We start from the raw sequence: 15,641 nt of genomic DNA, 5'->3' as shown, positions 1-15,641 counted from the left end.
CGAAACCTGAGGCGTTTGATCCTTAAGTAAGCTCATAAATCTCCTCTCACCATTCATCCCGGTAGTACTAAGATGTATCAGGACCTACGCCAGAGGTTCTGGTGGACTAGGATGAAGAGAGAAATTGCTCAGTATATTGCTAATTGCGACGTCTGTCGTCGTGTAAAAGCAGAGCATCAACGGCCTGCTGGCACCCTTCAACCCTTAGCTATTCCTGAATGGAAATGGGATAAAATTGGTATGGATTTCATTACCGGTTTTCCCAGGACCAAGAGAGGGAATAATGCTATTTTCGTCGTGGTCGATCGTCTTTCCAAAGTAGCCCATTTCTTACCTGTTCGTGAGAGTATAACCGCTAGCCAGCTGGCAGACTTATACATCTCCCGTATAGTGTCTCTCCATGGTGTTCCTTTGGAAATTAACTCGGATCGAGGAAGTCTTTTCACCTCTCGATTTTGGGAAAGTTTCCAAAATGCTATGGGGACTCGTCTCTCCTTTAGCACCGCCTTCCACCCTCAGTCGAGTGGTCAAGTGGAACGCGTCAACCAGATTCTAGAAGACATGCTTCGAGCCTCTGTTATCTCATTCGGCATGGACTGGGAGAAGTGCCTTCCATTTGCCGAATTCGCTTACAACAACAGCTATCAATCTAGCTTGGGTAAAGCCCCTTTTGAAGTTCTCTATGGACGACGGTGTCGAACACCCCTTAACTGGTCAGAGACCGGGGAAAGACAATTCTTTGGCCCGGACATGATTCAGGAAGCAGAAGAACAAGTTCGCATCGTTCGTGAAAAGTTGAAAACAGCCCAATCTCGTCAAAAGAGTCAATATGACCGAAAACATAAGGCTATGACTTTCGAGGTTGACGAGAAGGCTTATCTTCGGGTCACCCCTCTGAAGGGAACCCATCGTTTCGGTATCAAAGGCAAATTGGCTCCTCGTTACATTGGACCTTTTCGCATTCTTGCCAAACGAGGAGGAGTTGCCTACCAGTTGGAACTACCTCCGCACCTCTCCAGGGTCCACGATGTCTTCCACGTTTCTCAACTCAGGCGTTGCTTCTCGGATCCTATCCGTGAAGTGGACCACGAAAAGCTTGATCTCCAAGATAATCTTACATATCGAGAGTACCCCATTCGTATCCTCGATCAGGCCGAACGTACCACCCGACGTCATAATATCAAGTTTCTCAAAGTTCAATGGTCGCACCATTCGGAGGATGAAGCAACCTGGGAAAGGGAGGATCGTCTTCGACTCGAGTATCCTGCCTTCTTCCCGGAGGAACCCAAATCTCGGGACGAGATTCTTTTGAGTGGGGGTGAGTTGTCACATCCTAGTTAGCCATGCATTAGAGTGTTGCATCATGTCTACTCTTTCATCAGAAACTTGAAATGGGGATCTGTGAAACCCTCAGAATCATTTTTGAAAATGATCCAAATAAAAATTTCACCAAAAAGGTCCAAGAAAATGCTCATGTTGCTCTCTGAAAATATTGGACAGAGATAAAAATCAAACCAATATTTTTAAGAGCTCATAGGTATTTATTTTGGGCATTTGGAATTAATGCATAATTATTTGCATTGGAAATATATTATTTATATATATTAATATATGTCCAAATATTATGCCATTTATAAAGGAGCTCTGGAATAATATATATAGCTCCTGCAAAAATTGGCATAAGTTAAATAAATGATTTAATATATTATTTAAATCAAAACAAATGTCAGAAATTAGAAAACAGAAAAAAAATAAAAGGGAGAAGCTTACCTGGGCTCCTCCCTGTGCAGCCCAGCCAGCAGCCGGCCCAGCCCACCTCCCTCCTCTGTCGTCTTCGTCCCGACAAAGGGAGGGGAGTGTGGCCGGCGCGCGCGCGCGCCACCGCGCCACGCCACCTCTCTCCCTGCCTGCCTGCCCTCCCCTCCTCGCCTCGATGCCCCTGGACGACGCCACGCCTCCCCCCTGCTCCCTCTCACTCTTCCCCGGCTCTTCCCTCCTCTCCCTCGCTCTCTCTCTCACACGGCCGAACACCACCCTCGCCGCCGTTCGCCACAGCAGCCGTCTCCGGCCACCCCTCGCTCCCCCGACTAGCTCAGGAGCTCCGCCTCGACCCCCTCTTCCCTCTCCACCGACCGACAGCTCCCCGGAAGCCCTGCATCGCCGCCACGTCGTCGTTCCCCTCTTCGGGCTCCGACCATCGCCGCCGTCAAATTTGCCGTCTCCAGTGCGTCCCCGAGCCTGCTAACCATCCCTGCAGCTCCGCGGTGAGCCCCCGAGTCGTTTCCCCCTTCTCCCCTGGTCTCGTTCGATCTCTAGGCCCTAGCCCCACCTTGGCCGAGAGCTCCACGCCGCCGGCGATGTCGCCGTCGTGGCCACGGTCACCGTAGCACCCAACCGAGCACACTATCGTGCTCCACACCTCACTAGGAGCATGCAGCACGCACTAACGCTTCCCCAAACCCCCTGCAACACCGATCCCGACCGCACCCGAACTCCGGTGGCCGCAGCCGAGCTCGCCGCCGTCGACTCCGGCCACCCCAGGCCCAGCCACGGCCACCGTTCGACGCGCGGGAGCAAGAGCTTTCCAACGAGCCCAAGCACGGCCTCGCCCGTGCCCTGTAGCGCGATCCCGCGTCGCGCCGCCGTCTCGGGCCTCGCCGGCGTCACGTCGCCGGTGGGTTTGACCCACTTTGACCACGGCAGGACACCCCCTGAGTCCCTGACAGGTGGGCCCAGCCCTGTAGCTAATTAGGATTAGTGCTAACCACTAATGGTTAACCCCCTAACACTGACAGTGGGCCCCCAGCGCCACTAACCCCTAATTAGGATTAAACTAACCCTGTTTAACCCCCCTGTCACTGACGTGTGGGCCCCACACGTCAGGTTTGACCCCAGCCAGCCGCAGTTGACCACTGACGTCATGCTGACGTCATGCTGGCGCAATAATTATATTTCTGGATTTAATTTAAATCAGGAAATTCCAGAATATTATTTAAACTTCAAAAATTCATAACTTTTATTCTGTAACTCCAAATTGGACAAATTATATATGAAAAATGATCAGAAAAATCCAATCTATCCATCTGTACTATTTTCATGCATGATCAAACAAATTAAATTGATGTTTTAAGCAGAACAAGGAAAAGCACTTAAAGAGGCCATGTTTGAGTTTGAAATTTGAATCTTTGATTCAAATTTGTTCAAACCCTTCTGGTTTTAGTTGCATTAGTCCAACACACTCATATTGCCATGTTTCATGCATGCATCATATTGTCGCATATTGTTTGGTGATGGTTGTGCATCAATGTCCTTTACGACAGGTTCTGCCTCCGAGGAGTACCGTGATTACCCTAACGAAGAACCGTATCAGTGCATCGAACCATCAGGCAAGCAACCAACCATTTGATCATATCGATACAATCCCATGTTCTCGCTCCTGCTCTCTTTTACTGCATTAACACAACGCGCTTCAAACTGCTGTGTGCTACGGTAGTTGAACCCATTTCCTCTGCATGACCTGTCATTGCCACAGTAACTAGATGAAACCCACTAGCATGTGTAGGAGTTGATTGAGCCATATGTATGTGTTGTTCCTACCTTGCTATGCCTGCTATGCTTAGAGTCGTGTCAGGTCTGGTTCATCTGGGTGATGGGCTAGAGTGAAATGATTATGTCGGTAATGGGAGTGGTGTGGTGAACACGATTTGGTAAAGGTATCGATGAGAGGCCATGTAGGAGTACATGGTGGGTTGTTTCATTGAAGCCGACCTTAAGCACTGAGATCTGTATGTGTGATTTAAGAATCAGCTACTACCATGCATTGGGCCCGAAACCAATGGACCCTCTCGGCTTCTTATTCACCCTAGTTCTCCGTCCAGGAGTTGCAACTAGTTTCTGGTGTTTGTAGCCTACTGGAGGCCGTGGATAGCGCTGACCGTAGGGGTGGGCTGTGATGCGGTAGGTACGTGGCCGGGTGTACCGAATACCCGTTAGGTATCTCGGGAACCCTGTTCACATCGTTCGGGGCCGTATGGGAAACCTCGGCCGGACTCCCTGCGGATGGAACCCGGATAGGCGATAAACCTGGACTGGAGGCTTAGGTGATTAGGTAGGTCGTGGCCGACACCCACGTTGGGCTTCCGCTTGAAGGTTGCCGAGTACATGTCGTGTAAACGACGGTAAGTGGTGAGAGCGTGTATGAAGAAGTACACCCCTGCAGGGTTAACATGATCTATTCGAATAGCCGCGTCCGCGGTAAAGGACTACTTGGTTGCCGATACAGTTCATAGACAAGTAAATGGAAACTACTAAAAGCCTCAAGATAAGTGTGAGTGCCGGGGATGGCCCTTCCGTAGGAAGACGGAGGTGGATCCTCGGTAGTGTATTGAAGTGGTGAGTAGTGGACTCGTGTGCGCAAAACCATTTCAAGTTGGAGTATCGTAGGATAGTCTAGCCAAGAGTCAAAGCTGGCTTGCTGCAATAACCCCACCAACCCTTCTTGATAATATGCATGTATGTAGGATCTGATGTAAGTCTTGCTGAGTACCTTTGTACTCATGTTGCTATAATCTACATTTTTACAGAAGACGCTGCAACCCCTTCTGATGGGTTCTATGTAGACGTTGACATCCACGAGTAGGCTAAAGACCCAGGTGGTGACCCTGAGCTTGTGAAGGACCACGTAGTATAGTAGGCTTTCCAAGCCTCTTTTATTTTACTAGTTGTCTGTACTCAGACAAGTTACTTCCGTTGCTAGTTTGTATGACTGTATGACTTGTATGTTGGGTCGTGAGACCCGTACCTTTGTGTATGTTATGTATGGCTCCCTGAGCCTTAAATAAAGTACTTGTGTCGTAGAGTCATGTTGTGATGCTTCGTTGTATTTGCACATATCGAGCATATTGTGTGTATGATTGAAATGCTTGGTATGTGTGGGATCTGACTATCTAGTTGTTTATCTTTAGTAGCCTCTCTTACCGGGAAATGTCTCCTAGTGTTACCACTGAGCCATGGTAGCTTGCTACTGCTCTGGAACACTTAGGTTGGCCGGCATGTGTCCTTCTTCGTTCCTGTGTCTGTCCCTTCAGGGAAATGTCACGCTTTGAGTACCGGAGTCCTGTTAGCCCGCTACAGCCCGGTTTACCGGAGTCCTGCTAGCCCAGCGCTACAGCCCGGACCCACTTGCTGATGACCGACACGTTCGAAGCTGGGTCATGGATGCCTGTCCCTGTAAGTCCGTGCCACTTTGGGTTTACGACTAGTCATGTCAGCCCGGGCTCCTTATCATATGGATGCTAGCGACACTATCATATACGTGAGCCAAAAGGCGCAAACGGTCCCGGGCAAAGGTAAGGCGACACCCGTGGGGATACCGTGCGTGAGGCCACAAAGTGATATGAGGTGTTACCGGCTAGATCGATGTGACATCGAGTCGGGGTCCTGACAGATTCATCAAGATTCATATTGCAAAACAAAGATTTAATGGGGGACACATCAATAACTTTTAGATCTTCATCTTGATTTTCATAGGGATTGGAAGAACACGCTTTAATAAAGGCATCTTTGGAAGCACGCATCCTAGCGGTTCTTTCCTTGCACTCATCAATGGAAATTGTCATGGCTTTGAGAGACTCATTGATATCATGCTTAGGAGGAATAGATCTAAGCTTTAAAGAATCAATTTCAAGAGAAATTCTATCACGTTCCTAGCCAAATCATCAACTCTAAGCAATTTCTCTTCAAGCAAAGCATTAAAATTCTTTTGTGAATTCATAAACTGTTTAACACTACTCTCAAATTCAGAGGGCATCTTATTAAAATTTCCATAAGAGTTGTTGTAGGAATTTCCATAATTATTAGAAGGATTACTAGGATAAGGCCTAGGATTAAAATTCCCTCTATAAGCATTGTTTCCAAAACTATTCCTACCAACAAAATTCACATCCATAGATTCATTATTATTCTCAAGCAAAGTAGATAAAGGCATATCATTAGGATCAAGAGGAGTATTTTTAGGAGCAAACATCTTCATAAGTTCATCCATCTTTTCACTCAAAACATTGATTTCTTCTATAGCATGCACTTTCTTACTAGAGGATCTTTCGGTGTGCCATTGAGAATAATTAGCCATAATATTATCAAGAAATTTGGTAGCATCTCCTAACGTAATTTCCATAAAAGTGCCTCCCACGGTCGAGTCTAAAAGATTCTAGAAGCAAAATTCAATCTGGCATAAAAAATTTGTATTATCATCCATAAATTCAAACCATGAGTCGGGAAATTGCGAAGCATTAATTTCATTCTTTCCCAAGATTGGGCAACATGCTCATGATCAAGTTGTTTAAAATTCATGATGTCGTTCCTAAGTGTGATAATCTTAGCGGGAGGAAAATACTTAGAGCTAAAAGCATCTTTGCACTTGTTCCAAGAATCAATACTATTTGTAGGCAAAGACAAAAACCAAACTTTAGCACGATCTCTAAGTGAAAACGGAAATAACTTCAATTTGACAATATTGTTATCCGTATATTTCTTGTTTTGCATATCACACAAATCAACAAAATTGCTTAGATGAGTAGCGGCATCTTCACTAGGAAGGCCGGCAAATTGATCTTTCATAACAAGATTCAGCAAAGCGGTATTGATTCCACAAGACTCATCATTATTAACAGGAGCAATCGGAGTAGTAAGGAAATCATTATTATTGGTATTCGAGAAATCACACAATTTGGCATTATCTTGCGCCATGGCAACAAGTAATCCAACACACAAGCAAACAGAAAGGCAAAGGAAAAAGGCAAACGGGAAAAAGAGGAGGAGATTGGGAAAGAGAGGGCAAATAAAACGGCAAGGGTGAAGTGGCGGAGAGGAAAACAAGAGGCAAATGGCAAATAATGTAATGCGAGAGATAGGGATTGCGATGGGTACTTGGTATGATTTACTTGCTTGCGTGAGCCTCCCCGGCAACGGCGCCAGAAATTCTTCTTGCTACCTCTTGAGCACTGCGTTGGATTTCCCCGAAGAGGAGAGGATGATGCAACAAAGTAGCGTAAGTATATCCCTCAATATTTGAGAACCAACGTATCAATCCAGTAGGAGACCACGCACAAGTCCCTCGTACCTACACAAAACGACAGCAACTCGCAACCAACGCTTAGGGGTTGTCAATCCCTTCACGGTCACTTACGAGAGTGAGATCTGATAGAGATAATATTTTTGGTATTTTTGATAGATAGATTCAAAGTAAAAAGTAAAAGCAAAGTAAAAACAAAGCAAGTAAATAAAGTGATATAGATTGATATGATGAGAATAGACCCGGGGGCCATAGGTTTCACTAGTGGCTTCTCTCAAGAGCATAAGTATTCTACGGTGGGTGAACAAATTACTGTTGAGCAATTGACAGAATTGAGCATAGTTATGAGTATATCTAGGCAATGATCATGTATATAGGCATCACGTCCAAAACAAGTAGATCGAAACGATTCTGCATCTACTACTATTACTCCTCTCATCGACCACTATCCAGCATGCATCTAGCTAGAGTATTAAGTTAAAAACAGAGTAACACCGTAAGCAAGATGACATGATGTAGAGGGATAAATTCATGCAATATGATAAAAACCCCATCTTGTTATCCTCGATGGCAACAATACAATAGGTGCCTTGCTGCCCCTTCTGTCACTAGGTAAGGACACCGCAAGATTGAACCCAAAGCTAAGCACTTCTCCCATTGCAAGAACTACCAATCTAGTTGGCCAAACCAAAAAGGATAATTCGAAGAGACTTGCAAAGATAACTCAATCATACATAAAAGAATTTAGAGAAGAATCAAATATTTTCCATAGATAATACTCGATCATAAACCCACAATTCATCGATCTCAACAAACACACCGCAAAAAGAAGATTACATTGAATAGATCTCCACGAGAGAGGGGGAGAACATTGTATTGAGATCCAAAAAGAGAGAAGAAGCTATCTAGCTACTAGCTATGGACCCGAAGGTCTGAAGTAAACTACTCACACTTCATCGGAGGGGCTATGGTGATGATGTAGAAGCCCTCCATGGTGGATGCCCCCTCCAGCGGAGCTCCGGAAAAGGCCCCAAGATGGCATCTCGTGGATACAGAAGGTTGCGGCGGTGGAATTAGGTTTTTGGCTCTTGTTCTAATTGTTCGGGGATACGTAGGTATATATAGGAGGAAGGAGTACGTCGGTGGAGCGTTGAGGCACCCACGAGGTAGGGGGCGCGCCCTCCACCCTCGTGACCTCCTCGGGCACTGCTTGGAGTAGGGTCCAAGTCTCCTGGATCATGTTCGGTTGGAAAATCATGATCCCGAAGGTTTCATTCGGTTTGGACTCCGTTTGATATTCTGTTTCTTCGAAATACTGAAAAAGGCAAAAAACAACAATTCTTGGCTGGGCCTCCGGTTAATAGGTTAGTCCAAAAGTAATATAAAAGTGGAAAATAAAGCCCAATATAGTCCAAAACAGTAGATAAAGTAGCATGGAGCAATAAAAAATTATAGATACATTGGAGACGTATCATGTAGGTCTGTGAGACTTCTGAGGAGCCTCCTACTGGATTGATACCTTGGTTCTCAAAAACTGAGGGAAATACTTACGCTACTATTGCTGCATCACCCTTTGCTCTTCAAGGAAAACCAACGCAAGCTCAAGACGTAGCAGTAACAAGAGTCATGGGACACGATGTTTTACCCAGGTTTGCGCCCTCTCGATGGAGGTAATACCCTACTTCCTGCTTGATTGATCTTGATGATATGAGTATTACAAGAGTTGATCTACCACGAGATAGTAGAGGCTAAACCCTAGAAGCTAGCCTATGATTATGATTGTTGTTGTCCTACAAACTAAACCCTCCGGTTTATATAGACACCAGAGGGGGCTAGGGTTACATAGAGTCGGTTACAGAGAAGGAAATCTACATACCCGAATTGCCAAGATTTCCTTCCACGCAAAGGAGAGTCCCATCTGGACACGGGACGAAGTCTTCAATCTTGTATCTTCATATTCTAACAGTCCGGCCAAAGTATATAGTCCGGCTGTCCGAGGACCCCTTAATCCAGGAGTCCCTCATTAGCCCCTGAACCAGGCTTCAATGACGATGAGTCCGGCTTGTAGATTGTCTTCGGCATTGCAAGGTGGGTTCCTTCTCCGAATACTTCATAGAAGATTTTGAACACAAGAATCGTGTCCGGCTGTGCAAAACAAATTCCACATACGACCGTAGAGAGCACAATATTCCACAAATCTAATCTGCTGACAACTTTTCACAGTGTGACGTCACGCCATGGACCGGTCTTTATTCGAACCATTTTTGACAACCAGCTACTGCACATAATGCGAGGCGGTTTCCTTGACACGTCTTGTCGAAGAAGAGATCGTGTCCCCTTATCGCGGGATTCTCATCAATACGGGCATGGGTAACCCAACCGTGCCATCAATCATGGCGCTTGGGGAATAAGCGATTTTAAGGGGCAAGTGGGGAGGCGCAGAGTTTCTACCGCCTTTATAAAGAGATAGGGATTCCCATTTTTCACCCACGCCTTCTTCTTTCTTCGCTCATCCATTCTCGCACGCTCGAGCTCCAGCGCCCCAGTTCTCACCTTCCCCGTACAGCCATTCGAAACATGTCCAGAGCGGGAGGCCGGATACTTGGCAGCAGACATCACGCACCGTCTCCCGGACGCAGGGCAGATCGTTCTGACTCCGGAACCCCACGAGAGGGTAGTGTTCCTCGCCCACTTCATCCGCGGACTGGGATTCCCCTCCACCCATTCATCTGCGGGCTCATGTTTTACTATGGGCTAGATTTTCATGATCTGGCCCCTGATTTCATCCTCAACATCTCTGCGTTTATTGTCGTGTGTGAGGCTTCCCTCCGCATCAAGCCCCACTTCAGCCTGTGGCTGAAGATCTTCAACGTGAAGCCGAAGATAGTGGTCGGCTAGCAAGCGGAGTGCGGAGGCGCCATGGTGGGCAAGATGCCCAACGTTACCTGGCTTGAAGGCTCCTATGTGGAGACTGTGAAGGGGTGGCAATCGGGGTGGTTCTACATCACCGAGCCGCGCGACTCCAACTGGGCGGCTGCCCCCGAATTTAGATCCGGCATCCCCATGCGGCTTACCTCTTGGAAAAGGAAGGGCTTAGCCTGGGGTGCGCCTGCGGAGCTGACCGGACACCAGAACTGCATTAAAAATATGATAGGCAAGAAGATCAAGCTTGTCAATGTGGTCCAGGTCATGCTCTTCCGCCGGATCCTCCCGTGTCAAAGACGGGCATTCAACCTGTGGGAGTTTGATTCGGACAAACACCAGACGCTGCGAGAGCTCTTCGACATGACGCACAAAGACGTCTGGAAGGTCTTGTTCAAGGCCGCCGAAGTACCTCCTCCCACCACCGAGGACCGCGGGCTCAGCGCAAAGCGCCCCGCCAATCCGGTAGGCTCTCTATATTTCACAAGATGTGCCTTTCCTTAGTATGTTCATGGGAGGAATCTAAGCCATCATACTGATTTAACAGGACTATGTGGCGACAGGGGAGCGGATCGACTGTCCAGCTCCATTGCTTGAAGATCCAGTAACCGCTCTCCTGATGAAGATGCTGTTACCAGCGACCTATGAGGTGCCGGAGAAGAAGGCCAAGAAGAAGGCCACGGGGACCATGAAAGGTCTCCGGTGCAAGGTTGTGTCAGACTCATCGTCCGAAGACACCGAGGCGCACTCCTCCAACGACAACGAGAAGGAGGAAGAGGAAAACCCTCTCCCCCAAACCGAGGGGGAGAAGAAAAGGAAGGCCGCCCCTTCCGGGGAGGCCGAAGGGTCCAAGAAGGGAAGGAACCTCCCTCCGGACCACTCCAAAACAGCCGCCTATAGCGACGAGGAGTGGCTACCTAGGGCCAAGCCCCTGGCGAAGTCGTAAGTATCCGAATACCATAATACTTCTTGCATGTTTTTGCTTTATGGCTTCTTATCATGTCAAAATATGTTTTTGCAGTCCTTCCAAAGCCCGCATCGACTAATCCACCTCGGATGGGTCCTTAAGCTCGTCGGAGATGAACAACTATTCGCTCCCGACGGCCTCCACTCCCCAGCCCGCGGATGACACCGAGGTGTTATCTCAGAGGATACCGGGCCAGGGAGAGATAGTTCTGGAGGCGCCTCAATGCGAAACCCCCGATTCCGGGCTCATGGGGTGGAAGATCCCCATGGATTCTGATGAGGGGGGTCGCAGCAAGCTTGGCCCCCAGTCGGATACTGCGCCGGAACCTCCAGTGGTTCCGGATTCAGGCAGGCAGCCCCACGCCAAGGGGTGCGAGCCGCCTGTGCCGATGTCCTCTGTCCATCTAGAGGCATCGGATAACTTGGTGGAAGCGCTTCAGAGCACTTCCCTTGATGAAGGACACCGTACTCTTATGAGTACGGTGATTGCAAAGGTTCAGTCTGCCAAAAGCGGATTGAACGAAGCCTGCGCCAGCCTCTTGACAGGCTTTGAGGTAAGTAGTGTAAATTATGAGAAAGTATCACAGTATAGACAATAGCCCCTGATGCTCTATTTGGTGTTCGGAAAGGAAGGCCGAACAGAGGATCAAATATTATTCCCAGGAGTCTAATCATATTATGTCTATGTTAATAAGCAGGCGTCACTGCTGGCCGCCGCCGCCACCACTGCGGAGGTCTCTAGACTGAGGCGGAACCTGGGGTGGGCCGAAGAAGAGCTCGGCCTCGTGAAGAGACAGCTCGAGGAGAACATAGGTAAGTGATACCCCGTCTTAATGTTATATAAAGGAAAAAAAATCGTTGATGCTAATAGAAGCATGATGAATTTTAATAGGGGCCACGACCGAAGTGGCGGCCCTTAAGAAGGCGCTATCCGAGACCGAAGACAAAGCGGACAGGGAGCGCACCGAGCACGAAAAACAAGAGGCTCGGGTTGATGAGGTCCAGCAAGAGCTCCAGGATTTCATCAAAAAATTCGAGTCCTTGGAGCGTGACTCCAAGATGCAAGAGTCGGAGCTTGCGACGGCCCGTCAGAGCGCTCAAGACGCCAAGGTCAAAGCCCAGAAGGCCCTCCAGGATATTGAGGTAGCCAAGAAGATAGCGGCGGGTAAGGCTTTCATTATGCAAAGCAAGCATGTGAAGGAAACTTTCCTTCTACTTACCCGAATTCAGAGCTCTCCAGGAGCATTCGCAGATCTGCCGCACAGCATTTCTGATGCCGCAACATTCTACCGGGCTGAGGAAGGGAGCTCGACGGATAAGCTGTTTTGGTCCCAGTATATTGGGGCCAAACATCCGATGCACTTGAGCGACCAACTGAAGCAACTGGTCGAACTTCACAAGGCGGCCGAACTGGCCACGAACGACCTCATAGCCCAGCTGTGGCCTGGTGAGCCCCTGCCTGGTAGCTACTTCGGCCTTATCAAGCGGATGGTAAATGCTTGTCCGCGGCTTGAAGTCATTAAGCGTCCGTCTGCATTGAAGGTGCACGCAGGGCCTTGGCCCGTGCGAAAGTGCACGGGGTGAAGATGGATGCCGAGAAGATGGTGACAGAGGGGTCGCCGAAGGGCAAGGAGCATCACCACCCCGAACAGTACTATGACAATGTCATATTACATTAGTAGAAAAAGGGCCTATTGTCCCGGTTCATAAGGGCCTTTAGGCCAACTCCACCGCAAGACCCCAAACGGACGTCCGCCTTTGTCCGGATTTTGTCCGTTTGGGGTAGGAAAACGGACATGCTTGTCCGGTTTGGGTCGTTCAACAACTTGTGCATGCAGCGGGAACAACCCATCGCAAACTGTCCGGCCTAGACCCCACCATGCCTCGCCCGTCTGGACGCTCGCGCACCAGCCGCGTTCGCCCTGCAAGCCCAAGCTAGGATGCACCCTGAGATCAGCGATGAGGCGCTCCATCTTGCCACCGTAGGCGCGGGCGTGGTCTACCTCGATGGTGTCGCTCCCCTGGAACCACAGCATGGCGCCGAGCACCCTGCAGCCGCCCGCCATGGCGGCATGCACCCAGGCGACGGCGGCCTCGTACAACGGCTGGCCCCGCGCCCACATCCAGATCTTGGTGTCGCCGACCACGCAGGGGACGAGGCCGAGCACCAGCGGGTCCTCGCCGCCGGGTACTGAGACGGCGGAGGGCGCGGGGTGGGAGGAGGGTGAGGGGGAGGAGAGGAGGATGCGGTGCATGAAGGGCATGGCGAGGCCGAGGCCGCAGGTCTTGTGGGTGTTGATGTCAGCGTGGAGCAGCGACCCAGCGGCGGTCGGCGGCGAGGCTGAGGAGGCAGGGGCAGGGGAGCTACGGGGGAGGGAGCAGGGAGGTGGGCGCGCCCCGACCGGCCATGTTGGACTGGCCGGCCACGAGGAAGAGCAGCTTGGGGCGGTGCGCGTAGGGCGAGGTGGGGGCGCGGGTCGAGGAGGAGGAGGGGGGAAGAGGTGGCGGGGCAGCGGGGCGAGTTGGAGCAGGCAGGAGAGCGCCGCCGCCGTCGCCCGCACGACATAGCCCCGCCAGAGCTCGGCCCTGCAACTGCCAGATTTGCTAGCGCCGAGCTCGCGCCCGCTCGCTCTCCAGCGTCCGCGCCGAGCTCGCCAGCCGCCTGCTTCACGCCCGCACCCCGCTCCGGCCGCCGCCTGCGCCACGCCACGTCCTGCTCCAGTCGCCGCGCCAGTGCCCCGCTCCGGCTGACGCCGCGCCGCTTCGGTAGACAATCCTGTGGCTGCATGTGTTGATGGGTGGGTGGACATGGTGGGCCAGGGGAGAGAAAAGAGAGAGAGTGTGACATGTGGGGCACGCCCGGACACAGTGGATGAAGAGGACGCGGAGGCGTCCGTTTTTTGTCCCAAATCCAGACCAACTTTGGGCCAGAGATGGGGTGAAACGGACACGAAGCGGACGAAAAAGTAAAATGGGGTCTGCTGCTGGGTCATTGCATGTGTCCGCTTTTACCCAAACTGTGTCCAGTGGACAAGATAGGGTCTTGCGCTGGAGATGGCCTTAGTCCCGGTTCTGGAACCGGGACTAAAGGGTCGTTACTAAAGCCTCCCCCTTTAGTCTCGGTTCTTACACGAACCGGGACTAAAGGCCGTCCACGTGGCCGCTGCCTGGAGGTCCACCTTTAGTCCCGGTTGGTAACACCAACCGGTAGTAAAGGAAATTTTATTTATTTTTTTGATTTTTTTGATTTTCAAATTTCTGAACTATTTTAACCTCTAATCTCTAATCACCCCTCCTCACTGCTCAATTTAACCTCTAATCTCTAATCACCCCCTCATCATTCCAAATCATCTAACTTCCCGGACGGTCACCCATCCTCTCACTACTCCAACCTGAGAACGCTTAACTTCCGGGTTCTATTCTCCCTCGTTTCCAAGTCTGCACTTGTTGTTTTCCTGACAATAGTAAGATGTCAATCCTATTAACCCTACAGAATTTAGCTTGAGCATGAAGTCACACATTTCACTGTTTGAGTTTGAAATTATTGTTCTAAAAAACAATAATTATTTAGTAACACTAATTGTTGGGGATATAACTATTTGTGTAAGCCGCCCAGGAGGGGCCGGGTTACACAAAGAAGATTCACCAGAAAGAAGCCCAAGACCAAGCATGAAGATGGCAGTTCAATAAAGGGCTTAAGGCCCGCAGGCAAGTTAAGGCCCATTGTAGTAAATCGCCGTAATGGCATGACTTGTATCATAAGGTAGATTTAACTAGTCACCGAGCCGAACACTGTTATAAGCCGGCCGGGACTCTGTAAGCCACAGGGCGTCGACCCGTGTATATAAGGGGACGACCTGCTAGCGGCTTAGGGCAAGAAACAACTCATCGAGAGCCGGGCATAGCATATCTTGCTCCCTGGTCATCGAAACATCAATACCAAACCCAACTAGACATAGGCCTTACCTTCACCGTAAGGGGCCGAACTAGTATAACCCCTCTCGTGTCCTTTGTCCCGATTTAACCTCTTCAAGCTTCCTAGTTGCGATGGCTCCACAACTAAGTCCTTTCACGAGGACATCTGACGTGACAATTCCACGACAGTTGGCGCTCACCGTGGGGCCAGCGCACGGTGGATTTGAGTTCTTGAAGGGCAACTTCGAAGGGCTCAAGGGATACGTAGTGGGCCGGATGACCAAGAGTCGTTGCGGTAAGATCTAAATCGACGACAAAGGCTGGGGTCCCGACGCCGGCTCAATTGAGTACGGATACTGGGTCCCCTTCGGCGGAATCCACGTCTCCATCGACTAGATTGGTGAGCCGGGCCCTGAGCCGGACAACTGCACCGACCTCGTCGAGATGGCTCAGCGTGCGAGGAAGACCCGGACTCAACCTGTTATGAGGCGTGCCTTTGTGGGCTGCATCCACGGAGAGGAAATTTCTGAAGGATCTGAAGATAGGGTTGAGACGGCCGTCCTCTCAAACGGTGATTCGTCCGCCGGCTCAACAGATTCATTGCAAGACAGCGTACTCGGGGGCTGTTCCGATGGCATCAGTATTCCGGACCCCTGTGAGACGCCAAGATGGGCAGGAGTCTTCATGGCTGGGACTCAGCCCGGCTCAAACTCTACAGCTGCTGTAGTTGTAACGTCCGGGTTAGGAGCAGCCGGGGCAGGCGGCC

General features: G+C 50.0%; 1 pseudogene; it reads right to left on the bottom strand.

Annotated features, from left to right (window-relative positions):
- The window catches only part of LOC123115074 (uncharacterized), an 85,901-nt pseudogene extending 72,131 nt beyond the window's left edge, over positions 1–13,770 (bottom strand).
- Positions 13,771–15,641: the final 1,871 nt, after the last annotated feature.

Source organism: Triticum aestivum, chromosome 5B (assembly GCF_018294505.1).
Source record: "Triticum aestivum cultivar Chinese Spring chromosome 5B, IWGSC CS RefSeq v2.1, whole genome shotgun sequence".
In the NCBI taxonomy this organism is placed as follows: domain Eukaryota; kingdom Viridiplantae; phylum Streptophyta; class Magnoliopsida; order Poales; family Poaceae; genus Triticum; species Triticum aestivum.
The sequence above is the reverse complement of the archived record's forward strand: the minus strand, read 5'-3'. Positions and strand labels throughout refer to the sequence as shown.